This window comes from Dama dama, chromosome 21, assembly GCF_033118175.1.
Source record: "Dama dama isolate Ldn47 chromosome 21, ASM3311817v1, whole genome shotgun sequence".
Lineage (NCBI taxonomy): Eukaryota > Metazoa > Chordata > Mammalia > Artiodactyla > Cervidae > Dama > Dama dama.
In genome coordinates, this window is record NC_083701.1 from 57692442 (window position 1) to 57709005 (window position 16564).

The window sequence follows — 16564 nt, forward strand, 5'->3', positions numbered from 1 at the left end:
AAAACTCTCATCTATACTGTTTTCAAAATATTGCCTAAGACTGCTTATTGCTGACAAAATGTTTGCTTTTTTTAAGCTCTATGGCTACTAGTATTATAATTACAACAGTAATAGCTAGATTTAAAAAGAAATTTTTTTTTAGCACTTACCATATCAAAAGCTCTATTTGATCATTTCTGAACTAAAGAGCCTCTTCATGAAAGTGAAAGAGGAGAGTGAAAAAGGTGGCTTAAAGCTCAACATTCAGAAAACTAAGATCATGGCATCCGGTCCCATCACTTCATGGGAAATAGATGGGGAAACAGTGGAAACAGTGTCAGCCTTTATTTTTGGGGGGCTCCAAAATCACTGCAGATGGTGACTGCAGCCATGAAATTAAAAGGTGCTTACTCCTTGGAAGGAAAGTTATGACCAACCTAGACAGCATATTAAAAAGCAGAGACATAACTTTGTCAACAAAGGTCCATCTAGTCAAGGCTATGGTTTTTCCAGTGGTCATGTATGGATGTGAGAGTTGGACTATGAAGAAAGCTGAGCACTGAAAAATTGATACCTTTGAACTGTGGTGTTGGAGAAGACTCTTGAGTCCCTTGGACTTGCGAGGAGATCCAACCAGTCCATCCTAAAGGAGATCAGTCCTGGGTGTTCATTGGAAGGACTGATGTTGAAGCTGAAACTCCAGTACTTTGGCCACCTGATGCGGAGAGCTGACTCATTTAAAAAGACCCTGATGTTAGCCATCTGTATGTCTTCTTTGGAGAAATGTCTGTTTAGTTCTTTGGCCCATTTTTTGATTGGGTCATTTATTTTTCTGGAATTGAGCTGCTGGAGTTGCTTGTATATTTTTGAGATTAATCCTTTGTCTGTTTCTTCATTTGCTATTATTTTCTCCCAATCTGAGGGCTGTCTTTTCACCTTACTTATAGTTTCCTTTGTAGTGCAAAAGCTTTTAAGTTTCATTAGGTCCCATTTGTTTAGTTTTGCTTTTATTTCCAATATTCTGGGAGGTGGGTCATAGAGGATCTTGCTTTGATTTATGTCAGAGAGTGTTTTGCCTATGTTCTCCTCTAGGAGTTTTATAGTTTCTGGTCTTACATTTAGATCTTTAATCCATTTTGAGTTTACTTTTGTGTATGGTGTTAGAAAGTGTTCTAGTTTCATTCTTTTACAGAGGAATCGGGTGGAGAGGGAGGTGGGAGGGGGGATCGGGATTGGGAATACATGTAAATCCATGGCTGATTCATATCAATGTATGACAAAACCCACTGGAAAAAAAAATAAATAAAAATAATAAATAAATAAATAAAAATAAAAAAAAATAAAAAGACCCTGATGCTGGGAAAGATTGAGAGCAGAAGGAGAAGGGGACGACAGAGGATGAGATGGCTGGATGGCATCACCGACTCGATGGACATGGGTTTGGGTGGACTCCAGGAGTTGGTGATGGACAGGGAGGCCTGGCATGCTGCGGTTCATGGAGCCACAGAGTCGGACATGACTGAGCGACTGAACTGAACTGGACTGATCCAATGAGGTAAATGGACAGTGAAAAAAAGATTTTTTCATGTTTAAAGAGTAATTTTATTACTTTATTAAGCACTAATTATTAAGTGTTTTATTAAGCCACTGAAGGTTTGGGGATAGAATTAAAGGAGCTTCTTTACTTACACTATATGGAATTTGTCACCTTGAAGTGAGATGCTGCTCCAGCAAAATATGAAAATGTAAAGCCATAGGTTAGATGGGGGCTTTCCAGGTGGACAGTGGTAAAGAATGCCAGTGCATGCCTGAAATAAGTGCAGTGCAGGAGAAATAAGAGATGTGTGTTTGATCCCTGAGTCAGGAAGATCCCCTAGAGTAGAAAATGGCAACCTGTTCCAGTATTCTTACCTGGAAAATTCCATGGACAGAGGAACCTGCTAACAGACCATGATGTTGCAAAGAGTCAGATATGACTGAGCATGCACATACATTAGGGTAGATGGGAGGTGATGGGAAAACTGATACTTAAGTCAGGGAATATGGCAAAACCTTTGCTTAAAAACCATTGACTACTCTAACTTAGAAGGAAGATCTGTCTACAAATGATTTCTAGTTAGATATTGAAATGGTTCATAGCCCTAGTGTGTGTTGTCTATTATTAACTGTAGTTCACAAAAAATTACAAAATGTGATGAGTTCAGGCAAAAATAAGCTTGCAAGCAGAAATGAAAGAGGTCATATATCCAAGGTCTTTCAGGGTTGGGAAACCCAACTACTTGTAGAGATTGAATTAAAAAGACTTTGAGTGATAAGATGCAGTTTAAAAAATGTTATCAGTTGAATAGTATCTCAGAGCAAAGATCAAAGTAGGATTTGACTTAATCCTAGTTGCTCAAAGAGTCCAATGACAACCACCATTAAGTAGAGTGGAAAAAAGGAAGTAGCCATGCAAAATAAATTTGAATATTATTTTTAGGAAATAACTTGGGTATGATTATTGACTAACACAAAACTGGCTGTAATAAATAGATCAGAAATCTACAAAGTTTTTGAGAGGATTGTATTGTCAATAAAAGTCAAGTGCACTCTTTAAATAGGTATTTTTAAATTCAGATAATAACATTAATTTTTATACTCCCACATACAGAAAGTGGCCGTGGAATGCCTCTTCCAAGGATGACATGCTGTCCAAACTCTTTTCAGATGCGACTAGAATGATGACCAGGAAGAGGCCCCAAGAGTTCATAACCAGAGGCCACAGAGAAGAAAGGATAAGATAATTCTCCCCAGGAAATAGAATCAAGGCCTACTCCAACAACTTCTTCTTTACCCTATCCCCACCTCAGGTGTGAGGCTTCCAAAATATCTTTGCAGTGGTATTTCAGAATTACTAAAAAAACACTGACTGTGTGTCCTCTATTCTTCCCCTTTCCAATTCAGAATACTTAATGGAGGAGCATTGGACTATTTTCTTTGGGTAGGAGGCAGATGTGAGTTTGTTTGATTTATAAGAGGAAGAATAAAACAGATTTTGTTGACCAGAATTTGGACTGTGGCTGAGACTGTGTTATGTATTCAACACATTATTTTCTCTTCCTGGGCACACAGGTTATTTTCCCTTGAAATAAACCTGAGGGCTATGTGACTTGATTTAGGCCAATGGAACATAAACAGAAATAATATAAAACACTTTTAGACCCAGCCCATAAAACAATACTAAATATAAACAATTCTTTATTCTTGTATTCCCCTTCAGTATTAACCTTGTACATTTTTTCAGATGTACCTAAATACAGGAGCATCCTTGGTCCATGAGTCACCATTCAAAGGGGAGTGTCAGAAGAGCTGCCTGACTTTTACTGGACTGTTGTTTGAATGAAAAAATAAACAAGAGATCTGAAGTCTTTCTTAATCTAGCATAGCCAAGTCTATTCTGCCTGAAACAGAAATCTTAGGGACACTGCAGCCCATGCCAGGCCAATTTCTACTCAATATTTTGCAAACATGGAAAGAGACTATGGCAGTTTAATTCAACATATAGCTAGGCTTTGCACCATAATTTGAAAATCCAACAAGAGCACCATCTTCCAAATTACCCTGAGTAATAACCGTTCCAGTGTGCAGTTTTTCTGTTCACTGAACCTAACCTTTCTCAAGGAGTAGACAGAAAAAATGCTATAATTTCTATAAACAACACTAGTAGATTTTAAAAGATATTTTATAGAGTAAACAGAAGAGTTTTATATTGCACACCTAGATCCATTTGATATGTCTTGAGCATCAATCTTTCCAGTTTCCAAGGTTTTTCTCTGTATTTCCAGAAATAGGGATCAGTGTCACTGCTTGCTCTTTCTTCCCAGATTGTGGAATGGAGATTTGGATACACAATTATAAAAAAATATATAGCTAAAGGAAACCATTAACTCTTAGTCCTCTTTGATGGCCCCTATTTCTTACTCTCTTGGCTTACTCTTCCATTTTTTGTAATACATGAAAGGAAAAAAAGGAACTAAAAGTAATGCCAAAGTCAGAGCTGGTGACAAGTCTAGCATTTGGTAAATAGTTCACTCCACAATTATCCTTTCCTCCAGTGGTTGTAGACCAGAGACATCATTTGGTCATTTTTCTTTTGGAATCTTTGCCTTTATTTCTCAGAAATGATTCATGAAACTCTGTATATAATGAAATGGAAGCCTTTTTCATATGCATTGCCATTTCTCTCATTTGCCATTTTCTTTTTCAACTGTTCTTATGTTTTTGGTGTTTCTTTATGTTTTGCATGAAAAGTCTTATCTACTCAAAGATTATAAAAATATCTACCTATTTCCACATAATTAATTGTACTTCTTCAATTTTTATAAATTTAAATCTTTGATCCATCTGGACTTAATTTTAGGATAAAACATCAGATAGAATTCCACTTTTTCCAAATGGCTAAGTGGTAGTTCTGACAATGTATTTTGAATAATGTAGTTTTACCTCTTTCTCTGTCAATTTAGTATTTCTATGTTAAATCCTCATTTGTACTTCTTCCTATATCTAGAGTCTCTGTGCTTTTTATCCTTCTTTATTTAAAAATACATTTTCATGTAGAATGCATTTTCCCTGGTTTTCCTTATTGATTTAATTTTCTTTAATTTGCTGACATTTCTTCATATCCCTTAGGTGTTGGTGCTCCCAGTATCTTGTCCTTGGTCGACTTTCCTTCTCATTTTTTATGTTCCTCTAAGACGTTCTCATCTACTTACATGCTTTCTAATAATATTCATTTGGAAAGGACTCCAAAATTATGTCTTCTTGTCTGGGCTCTCTCTAGAATGCCAGAACAATCACCTCTTATGTGTGTCTCTCTATTCTCTGTTTATCTCAAATACAGCATATCTAAAATGGAAGCTCATCATTCCTGTTAGCCCCTCCTCCTCAGCCTAAATCTGTTTCCTTTTTGCATTTCTTAACTCAGTCAAAAGCAGCACTGCCCCTCCTATTGCTCAAAATGGAAAATTCAGATTCATACATTCTTATTCATAAATAAAGTCTTTTTGAACCTCCCTTTTCATAATTTTCATGTTAACTCTCATGAAAAAGCATTCTCAAATACTCATGCTAGCCACACATTCTAGCCTCATCCATTAATTTGGGACTTGCCTCTTAATTGTTGTTGTTGTTTAGTCTCTAAGTCCTGTCTGACTTTTTTGTGACAACATGAACTGTAGCCCACCAGGCTTCTCTGTCCGTGGGATTTCCCAGGCAAGAATATGAGAGTAGCTTTCCATTTCCATCTCTAGGGGATCTTCCTGACCCAGGAATCATACCTGCATCTCCTCTTTACTACTTAGCCACCAGGGAAGCCCCTCCTCTTATTTAGAGTATATCAAAAGCCTCTGTACTCCTTTCTCTATCTTCAATATCTTCATTTTTACTCATTCATCCTTTACATGGTTTTCAGAGGTATAAACACAGATCTGATCATGGTACCTCCTCTATCTCCACCAACTTCCTTCAGATTTTACAATCTTCTTTAATGTATCTTTGCTGCTGCTGCTGCTGCTAAGGCGCTTCAGTTGTGTCCGACTCTGTGCGACCCCATAGATGGCAGCCCACCAGGCTCCCCCATCCCTGGAGTTAGCTTAACTGTTTATTCTTGCCTTGCACTATGAACTTTGTGTTACAGTTATTTTGGGCTTCTCATTATACACCAAACATACTTGTATCCGTTCATACATCCAAATATTTGCTTTTAGTCCACTTTTCCTTCTTTGTCTGCCTAACATATACCTGTGCATCCTTCATGACTTATATAATTGATAGTTTTCTTTTGCTTCCCAGATATTCCATATTTGTCCCCATGTACGTTAAATAGACTTTCTTTAAATAATAACTTAAATAAAAACATCTATGGTAAAATATCAAAATTACTTATTTGAATGATTTTTTTTTGAGGAGACTTCTTATTCATAACATTATCCAATCTGTAACAAAGTTCATGCCATAGAGCAAATGTTCAAAAATTGTCTCTCAAATGGCATTCAAACTGGAAGAGAATCTCTAATAACATCTGACCTTTTTTTTCCCCCACATAACAGCATCAATCAGTTCAGTCACTCAGTCTTGTCTGACTCTTTGCTAACCCATTGACTGCAGCACAACAGGCCTCCCTGTCCATCACCAACTCCTGGAGTTTACTCAAACTCATGTCCATCATGTTGGTGATGCCATCCAACCATCTCATTCTCTGTCCTCCCCTTCTCCTCCTGCCTTCAATCTTTCCCAGCAGCAGGGTCTTTTCAAATAGGTCAGTTCTTTGCATCAGGTGGCCAAAGCATTCGAGCTTCAGAATCAGTCCTTCCAATGAATATTCAGAACTGATTTCCATTAGGATGGACTGGTTGGATCTCCTTGCAGTCCAAGGGAATCTCAAGAGTCTTCTCCAGCACCACAGTTCAAAAGCATCAATTCTTCAGTGCTCAGATTTTTTTATAGTCCAACTCTCATCCACACATGATTACTGGAAAAACCATACCTTTGACTAGACAGTAATGTCTCTGCTTTTTAATATGGGTCTAGGTTGGTCATTACTTTTCCTCCAAGGAGCAAGCATCTTTTAACTTCATGGCTGCAGTCACCATCTGCAGTAATTTTGGAGCCCCCCAAAATAGTCTGTCACTGTTTCCACTGTTTCCCCATCTGTTTCCCATGAAGTGATGGGACCAGATGCCATAATCTTAGTTTTCTGAATATTGAGTTTTAGGCCAACTTTTTTACCCCCCTCTTTCACTTTCATCAAGAGGCTCTTTCAGTTCAGATCAGTTCAGTTAACTTCAGTCACTCAGTCATGTCTGACTCTTTGCGACCCCATGAATCGCAGCACACCAGGCCTCCCTGTCCATCACGAACTCCCGGAGTTTACTCAAACTCATGTCCATCGAGTTGGTGATGCCATCCAACCATCTCATCCTCTGTCGTCCCCTTCTCCTCCTGCCCCCAACCCCTCCCAGCATCAGGGTTTTTCCAATGAGTGAACTCTTCCCATGAGGTGGCCAAAGGATTGGAGTTTCAGCTTCAGCGTTAGTCCTTCCAATGAACACCCAGGACTGATTTCCATTAGGATGGACTGGTTGGATCTCCTTGAACTCCAAGGGACTCTCAAGAGTCTTCTCCAACACCACAGTTCAAAAACATCAATTTTTCAGTGCTCAGCTTTCTTCACAGTCCAACTCTCACATCCATACTTGACCACTGGAAAAACCATAGCCTTGACTAGATGGACCTTTGTTGGAAAAGTAATGTCTCTGCTTTTTAATATGCTATCTAGGTTGGTCATAACTTTCCTTCCAAGGAGTAAGCATCTTTTAATTTCATGGCTGCAGTCACCATCTGCAGTGATTTTGAAGCCCCCAAAAATAAAGTCTGACACTGTTTCCACTGTTTCCCCATCTATTTCCCATGAAGTGAAGGGACTAGATGCCATGATTTTATTTTTCTGAATGTTGAGCTTTAAGCCAACTTTTTCACTCTCCTCTTTCACTTTCATCAAGACAAGTTTTAGTTCCTCTTCATTTTCTGCCATAAGGGTGGTGTCATCTGCATATCTGAGGTTATTGATATATCTCCCGGCAATCTTGATTCCAGTTTGTGCTTCTTCCAGCCCAGCATTTCTCATGACGTACTCTGCATAGAAGTTAAATAAGCAGGGTGACAATATACAGCCTTGACGTACTCCTTTTCCTATTTGGTACCAGTCTGTTGTTCCATGTCCAGTTCTAACTGTTGCTTCCTGACCTGCATATAGGTTTCTCAAGAGGCAGGTCAGGTGGTCTGGTATGCCCATCTCTTTCAGAATTTTCCACAGTTTATTGTGATCTACACAGTCAAAGGCTTTGGCGTAGTCAATAAAGCAGAAATAGATGTTTTTCTGGAACTCTCTTGCTTTTTCGATGATCCAGCGGATGTTGGAAATTTAATCTCTGGTTCCTCTTCCTTTTCTAAAACCAGCTTGAACATCTGGAAGTTCACAGTTCATGTATTGCTGAAGCCTGGCTTGGAGAATTTTGAGCATTACTTTACTAGTGTGTGAGATGAGTGCAATTGTGTGGTAGATTGAGCATTCTTTGGCATTGCCTTTCTTTGGGATTGGAATGAAAACTGACCTTTTCCAGTCCTGTGGCCACTGCTGAGTTTTCCAAATTTGCTGGCGTATTGAGTGCAGCATTTTCATAGCATCATCTTTCAGGATTTGAAATAGCTCAACTGGAATTCCATCACCTCCACTAGCTTTGTTCATAGTGATGCTTTCTAAGGCCCACTTACTTCACATTCCAGGATGTCTGGCTCTAGGTGAGTGATCACACCATTGTGATTATCTGGGTCGTGAAGATTGTTTTGTACAGTTCTTCTGTGTATTCTTGCCACCTCTTCTTAATATCTTCTGCTTCTGTTAGGTCCATACCATTTCTGTCCTTTATTGAACTCATCTTTGCATGAAATGTTCCCTTGGTATCTCTAATTTTCTTGAAGAGATCTCTAGTCTTTCCCATTCTGTCATTTTCCTCTATATTTTGCATTGATTGCTGAGGAAGTCTTTCTTATCTCTCCTTGCTATTCTTTGGAAATCTGCTTTCAAATGGGAATGTCTTTCCCTTTCTCCTTTGCTTTTCGCTTCTCTTCTTTTCACAGCTATTTGTAAGGCCTCCTCAGACAAACATCTTGCCTTTTTGCATTTCTTTTCCATGGGGAGGGTCTTGATCCCTGTCTCCTGTACAATGTTACCAACCTCTGTCTATAGTTCATCAGGCACTCTGTCTATAAGATCTAGTCCCTTAAATCTATTTCTCACTTCCACTGTATAATCATAAGGGTTTGATTTGGGTCATACCTGAATGGTCTAGTGGTTTTCCCTACTTTCTTCAATTTAAGTCTGAATTTGGCAATAAGGAGTTAGTGATCTGAGCCATAGTCAGCTCCCAGTCTTGTTTTTGCTGACTGTATAGAGCTTCTCCATATTTGGCTGCAAAGAGTATAATCAGTCTGGTTTTGGTGTTGACCATCTGGTGATGTCCATGTGTAGAGTCTTCTCTTGTGTTGTTGGAAGAGGGTATTTGCTATGACCAGTGCGTTCTCTTGGCAAAACTCTATTGGCCTTTGCCCTGCTTCATTCTGTATTCCAAGGCCAAATTTACCAGTTAGTCCAGGTATTTCTTGACTTCCTACTTTTGCATTCCAGTCCCCTATAATGAAAAGGACATTTTTTTTGGCTGTCAGTTCTAGAAGGTCTTGTAGATCTTCACATAGCCATTCAACTTTAGCTTCTTCAGCATAACTGGAATAATTACTGTACTGATGCCCACAGATACTGAGACAGAACTGTGTTTGAGCATCTCCTGTGGAGATATGGGTCAGCAGTGGACTGCCGCAGGGACAGGAGCTCTCGGTGCAGCAGATTTGGATATGGCATAAGCCCTCTTGGAGGAGGTCACCATTAACCCCTCCATAGAGCCACCAGAACTTACACAGGACTGGGGAAACAGACTCTTGGCGTATACAAACAGAACCTTGTGTGCACCAGGACCTGGGAGAAAGGAGCGGTGTTCCCACAAAAGACTGGCCCAGACTTGCCCGTGAGTGTCCAGGAGAGTCCGGCAGAGGCGTGGGTCTGCGGTGGCCTGCTGCAGGGCTGCAGGCACTGAGTGTAGCAGTGTATGCATGGAGCCTTTTGAAGGAGGTCGCCATCATCTTCATCACCTCCACCATAGTTTGGCCCCAGGTAAATAACAGGGAGGGAACACAGCCCTGCCCATCAACCAAAAATTGGATTAAAGATTTACTGAGCATGGCCCCACCCATCAGAACAAGACCCAATTTCCCCCTCAGTCAGTCTCTCCCATCAGGAAGCTTCCATAGGCCCCTTATCCTTCTCCATCAGAGAGCAGATACATTGAAAACCACAGTCACAGGAAACTCACCAATCTGATCACATGGACCACAGCCTTGTCTAACGCAATGAATCTATGAGCCATGCCACATGGACCACCTGACGAACGGGTCATGGTGGAGAGTTCTGACAAAACATGGTCCACTGGAGAAGGGAATGGCAAACCACTTCAGTATTCTTGCCTTGAGAACCCCATGAACAGTATGAAAAGGCAAAAAGATAGGACACTGAAAGATGAACTCCCCAGGTCGGTAGGTGCCTAATATGCTACTGGAGATCAGTGGAGAAATATTCTAGAAACAATGAAGAGAAAGTGCAAAAGCAAAAACAGTGCCCAGTCGTGGATGTGACTGGTGATGGAAGTCCAATGCTGTAAAGAGCAATATTGCATAGGAACCTGGAATGTTAGGTCCATGAATCAAGGCAAACTGGAAGTGGTCAAACAGATGGCAAGAGTGAACATTGACATTTTAGGAATCAATGAACTAAAATGGACTGGAATGGGTGAATTTAACTCAGATGACCATTATATCTACTATTGTGGGCAAGAATCCCTTAGAAGAAATGGAGTAGCCATCATAGTCAACAAAAGAGTCCAAAATGCAGTACTTGGATGCAATCTCAAAAACGACAGAATGATCTCTGTTCATTTCCAAGGCAAACCATTCAATATCACATAATAGCATACATTCCATTTATCCTGTCTGAATTGATTTAGGTGAATTACGTCTTCATTAGTTATAGTGTTTTGGTAATTCTAGGTCCCTCTCTCCCACAAACTGAGATAATGTGTCCAGTTTCTTCTGTTTACTTTTTGGAACAGTCAGGGAATGGAATGGAAACTGTACAAGGAACAGAGTGAATGATACAAAGGACAGAATTAATTATGCAGTGACTGAGGAACTACCCGCAGGTCAGTCCACTCAACTGACCATCAACAGCAGCAGTTGTTAGCACTCTGACTCGGTTATGAGACTGAAGTTGATTGCTTCTTGCTTCTTGATCATGCAGAGTTTCTTCTGTTGTTTAAATGTCACATTTTCAAGGTCTACTTTGACCAATCCATTTGAGATGATAACCTCTGTGTACTCTGACACCCATACTTTGCTCTACTTTTATAAATTCTTGTAGTACTTATAACATAGTATATAATTTATTTAATAATTTATCCACTCCAGACTTTTTGTGTTTACTGTTTGTATGGTATACCAATCTATCCATCTGTTTGCAATCTCTGTGTCTTTAAGTATAGATAGATAGATATACCTGGACCATACATTTTGTTTATGCTCACAAGTTCTGCTTTTTAGTGGAAAGTTTATGCCATTAAAATTTAATGCAATTATGGATGTGGTTGGATTTGGATCTACTATATTTTTTATTATTTGTTTTCACTTTCTTTCCTCTGTTTTCTGTTCTCATGTTACTGATTTCTGGATTACTGCAGTATTTTGGATTACTACAATATTTTTAAGAATTTTATTTTAATTGGTCTATTGGATTTTAGTTATGCATCTTTGAATATTTCAGGTATTTACTCTAGGGATTAAAATATACATTCTTATCTCTGCGCAGTTTACTCAGATTTATATTGCACTATTTCACATAAAATATATATTGGGATACATATTGAAATCATACAGGTCTGAGAACCACCTACATCCTTTAAGTTATAACTATCACATGTATTGTATCAATATACATTATAATCCCCAGAAGGATATGACATAATTTTTGCTTTAATCAAAAGAAACTAAATGAAAAAGGAAAGTTTTCTGTACTTATCCAGATTGATACCATTTTGCCATTCTCATTCCTTCTTGAAAACACAAGCTTTCATCTAAAATTTTCTTTCTTACTGAACAATTTCCTTTAACATTTCTTATAATGCAGATGTTTTAGTGAAAATTTTTATAGTTTTCTTTTATTTGAAAATGTTTTCAGTTCTTTTTCATCCTGGAAATATTTGCTTCCATTGGATATGGAGTTCTAGATTGATCATGTTTTTTTGTGTTTAAAAATTTAAATACATTCCCTTTTGATCTCCATATTTTCCAATGAGAAGTCAGAGATCACTCAAACTTGTTTCTTCTATGTCAAGTGTCATAGCTTTCTTGTTGCTTTTAAGATTTTCTTTCTGTTGTTGGCTTTCAATTATTTTGTTTTGTTTTGTTTAATTTGATACTGCTTTGAGTTAAATGAGCTTCCTGAGCCTATAATGTATGGTTTTCACAAAACTGGGGAAATTTTTAGTCATTATTCATTCAAGCATTTCATCTGCTCTATTCTTTTCCTCCCTACACTTTTAGATTAGAGTTGCATATGCATTTGAACTTTTGATATTGTTTCACAGATGCTCTGTTCAGTTTTTTAAATCTTTTTTCTTTATGTTTATTAGACTGCATGACTTCTTTCAACATATTTTCAAGTTCAGAGACTCATTCTTCTGTTATCTTCATTATGCACTTCCAACCGCCCAATTCATATTTTCCAGATATTAGATATTTCATCTAGGAGTCCTATTCGTCTTTTTCTTCTTTAATACAGATTTAAGGTTTTTCTCTATTGAAATTTCTTAGTTTTTCTCTACAAGCTTATTTTACTTTATCTTATTAAGCATAGTTATAATAATTGTTTTAAAGTTATTGTCTGCTAATTCAAATGTTTGGAAAATTTCTGGGCTGAACCACACTGGCTGTATTTTCTTTTGAGAAAATAGGTTCTTCATATGCTGAGTGACTTGAAACTATAGTGTGTACTTTGTGAATGATATTTTTGTGGAGGTTCTATATTTTGTCATATTCCCCTGAACAATGTTTATATTTCTGTTTTAGCAGGCAATATAGTTAATTAAACTATAAACAGACTTAATCAGCAACTCAAGTCTTGATTCAGTTATGTTTTCCCTTTTTCTAGGTTTCTTGCAATCTTCCCCATCCTTACATGATTCTGAAATCAGACAGAGATTTGGGCAAAACTTCCACAACTTGAGCCTCTGTATCTAGCTTTTTGCGTTCAGTATTCTCCCCTTTACTTTCCAGCAACTGTGGATACCCTAACTGTGTCTCCTTGTTCATCAAGCTAGAATGACTCTAAATTTTCTATCAGTGTTTTTCCTGCCTCATGTGGAGTCACTGGCAGCCTGTCTGTTTGTCCTCAAGATAAAGGATATAAAAACAGGAAACTTATCCTGTGTCTGTCCATATTTTATGTTTTGGGTCTCCTTCAGAATCTGTATGCTTTTCTTGTCTCATCAGAGTCTTTAGGTAACTTAGTTCAGTTGTCCAGAGTTTACAGTTGTTATCTTTGGGAAGGCCTACTGGTTAGAAACTTGTTCAGCTACACTGGAACAGAACTGATATAATTTATTTATCCACTTTGTTATTTTATTTTGTACCCCCAGGACAAGGGTTTTTTAAAATACTGATGTGAGAAGTATTTGCAACATAATTAATACTCCATATATGTCTGTACAATGACAATTAATAGATTTTTGAAAAGATGAAAAAATATATAATATACATTGAGAAATAAGTACAACATCAACAATAAGGAAGACACAAAATTTAAAGGTATGACATCCACTCACACTCATCAGGTTGGCAAAAGTTAAATTATGAGAGTACCAACATTGGCAGACATATAGAGAAATGGAAACTATAACACACTGTTAGTAGGAGTATAAATTAGTCACTACTGGATAGTAATTTTCATAAATTGTAGAAAAATCTCAAGACTTGTGCACAGAGACACAAAAATGTGCATAAATATTTGTAATATCATAGATTTATAGTAACTAAAAATTTATAAATGAAACTATCAGTAAAATGCATTGCAAAGAAATATTATAAAGTAGCTCAAATGAATAAAATAGAGATATGTTTCACCATGGAAAAATGTACAAATGCAATGTTAAGTTTAAAAAATGGATGGATATACATGGCATGGTATCATTTACATATGCATTTGAAAATAAATAAGCAACATTATATATTTTTATGGCCCATGTCATAAACTGACATAAACTTGGGTGAGAGTAATATATACTAAATTCAAATGAAGAGTTAACTGAGGGGATTGAGGCAAATGGTATCAGGAAGTAGATTCACAGTTTAGTATTCTGTTTCTTAAGTAGATGGTGAGTACACGCATTTTGGCAGAATAATAATATTTGAATAATAAAGATTCCTCTCATTATGTTTTCTTACTAATAAAAAAATAAGATTCCAGAATTTCAAAATAGGCAAGGGAAGTGAGCAGGTAGTTTACAAATGGGAATATACAAATAGTCAGCTAACACCTGGGATATAGGTATAAATCCTGCATTTATAGTTTTGAATACACAGAAATGCTCAATGACACTAAACATTTGAACTATAACATTAAATAATCAGTTAATTTTCACTTTGGAAGCTCAGGCAGTAAAGAATCTGCCTGCAATGTAGGTGATCCGGGTTTGATCCCGCTTTATCAAATTAGCAAAAGTTTTTAATAATGTAATAATAGTGACTTGAGCAAGATTTCTATAGTAAAGGCAGAAAGAGGTCAAGAGATTCCTCCACAGATAAACACTTACAAAACATGGGCAAAAATACGAAAAAAACAATCATTTGATGGCACCAGAAAACATCCAATGGTGAGCAGAAACTTGAGAAATATTTACCTTACAAAGGGCAAGAACCCCAACTTTGTGACTTTCTTTTCTAAGGAAGCTTCACAACTTCCCCGGGTCAGATGGTGAGAAAAGACAACCTTAATAGCTTGAAGAAGTAGATAATAGAGTTCAGAGCCATGCAAGACCTGGAAATTATACCCTCCAATATCTAAATATAAACTCTGCCCAAATCCCTGCATGACTTCTAAATTAATGTTTAAAAACTGATAAATAAGTGTACAATAATGGTAGAATAATAAAAAATAATTAAAATATCTTTGAAGGTTACTTAACTGAAAAGAGTGCCATGTGGAAATTCTAAGATTCAAAACTGTGTCTGGAGTGTGTCCTTACTTTTGCAGGAAAGAAAAAAAAGAATGGACAGGAGGTATCCCAGGTGTTAGCTACCTTCTTTACCTCTTGTTCCAACAGGACATTCTTTAGGGAACTCACTTCTAAACCTTCACAGACACAGAACAGTGGGGGAAGAAACAGAAGGATAAATTGAAAGAGTAACATTGAAATATATATATTCAGTTCAGTTCAGTTCAGTCGCTCAGTCATGTCCTACTCTTTGCGACCCCATGAATCGCAGCACACTAGGCCTCCCTGTTCATCACCAACTCCCGGAGTTTACTCAAACTCATGCCCATCGAGTCGGTGATGCCATCCAGCCATCTCATCCTCTATCGTCCCCTTCTCCTCCTGCCCCCAATCCCTCCCAGCATCAAGGTCTTTTCCAATGAGTCAACTCTTCCCATGAGGTGGCCAAAGTATTGGAGTTTCAGCTTCAGCATCAGTCCTTCCAATAAACACCCAGGGCTGATCTCCTTTAGGATGGACTGGTTGGATCTCCTTGCGTATATTACCATATGTAAAATAGATAGCCAGTGGGAATTAGCTGTATGATGCAGGGAGCTCAAATTTACTGTTCCTAGGTGTTGTTGATCTAAAACAAAGAGACTGACAGATATTTCTCCAGCAAAGATGACTTTCTTGAGGACCAGAAGAGAATCAGTCTGGGGTCTGCAATCATGGTCTGCACACTTGCCATGTGCAAGTGCCCACATGGCAAAGGAAGGAAAATGCTTTTATAGAGATGAAAAAGAAGTAGGGAGGGTCATAGTAGACAAAGATTCCATGACTTTTCATTGGCTGAATTTTTGCTAGGAAAGAAGAAAAATGTTTCTTTTTTCTTTTGGGCTCTGCTGTTTCTGCAGGGTGTGACAACTCCCCCTTCTGGTCTCCCAGCTCTATTTAATTGAGGTTCCTGTTTATTAATTTTTTTCTGTTTCACCCCTTTTGATCAAGAACTTTCTCTGAGAGCATTGCTGGTCAGGAGTCAAGTTTTCTAGTCTCAGTGGCTCTTTGTCCCTTAAACAAGTATAATGAGTATACTGTCTGAGTATAATGTCTCACTATGGGGAAAAATGTTGGTTAACCTATTGAAATTATATACAGGTAATAAGAAGAAGAAACTCTTGGGCACTTTTTATCTAATGTCCATATGTTATCAATATCTTAGACATTAGAGATCATCTGAAGCATTCTGTCCTCCTCAAATGCTTGACAACAAACTTCTAACAGGTCTCAAATGGTGAGAGTTTATGAGTTCCAAAAGGCATGGATCTGAGTTTTAGAAAGACCAATGGCAATATTTTGGCCAAGGTATTTGGTTGGAAGATTTCCACAAATTTTGTCAACTTAGTGCTATAATGAAAATTAGGTCTAATAGAGCATACAACTAACCCAGAGGATTAAGAGTGGTAAGCACAGTGAAAATGTTGTAAAATCAGCCAAACAGTACTAACTTGTTGTAAGTACCTTAACAATGAAGTGAGCTCCTTGATAGCCATGAAGTTTGAGAATTCCCAGGTAGGTATAATCTTTTTCAAATAAATTTTACTTACAGAAGAGATGGTAGTCAAGTTATCAAGTGAAGGCTTCTGTACACTCTAAAAACATATAGACTATGACTTAAACATATTTATACTCATAAT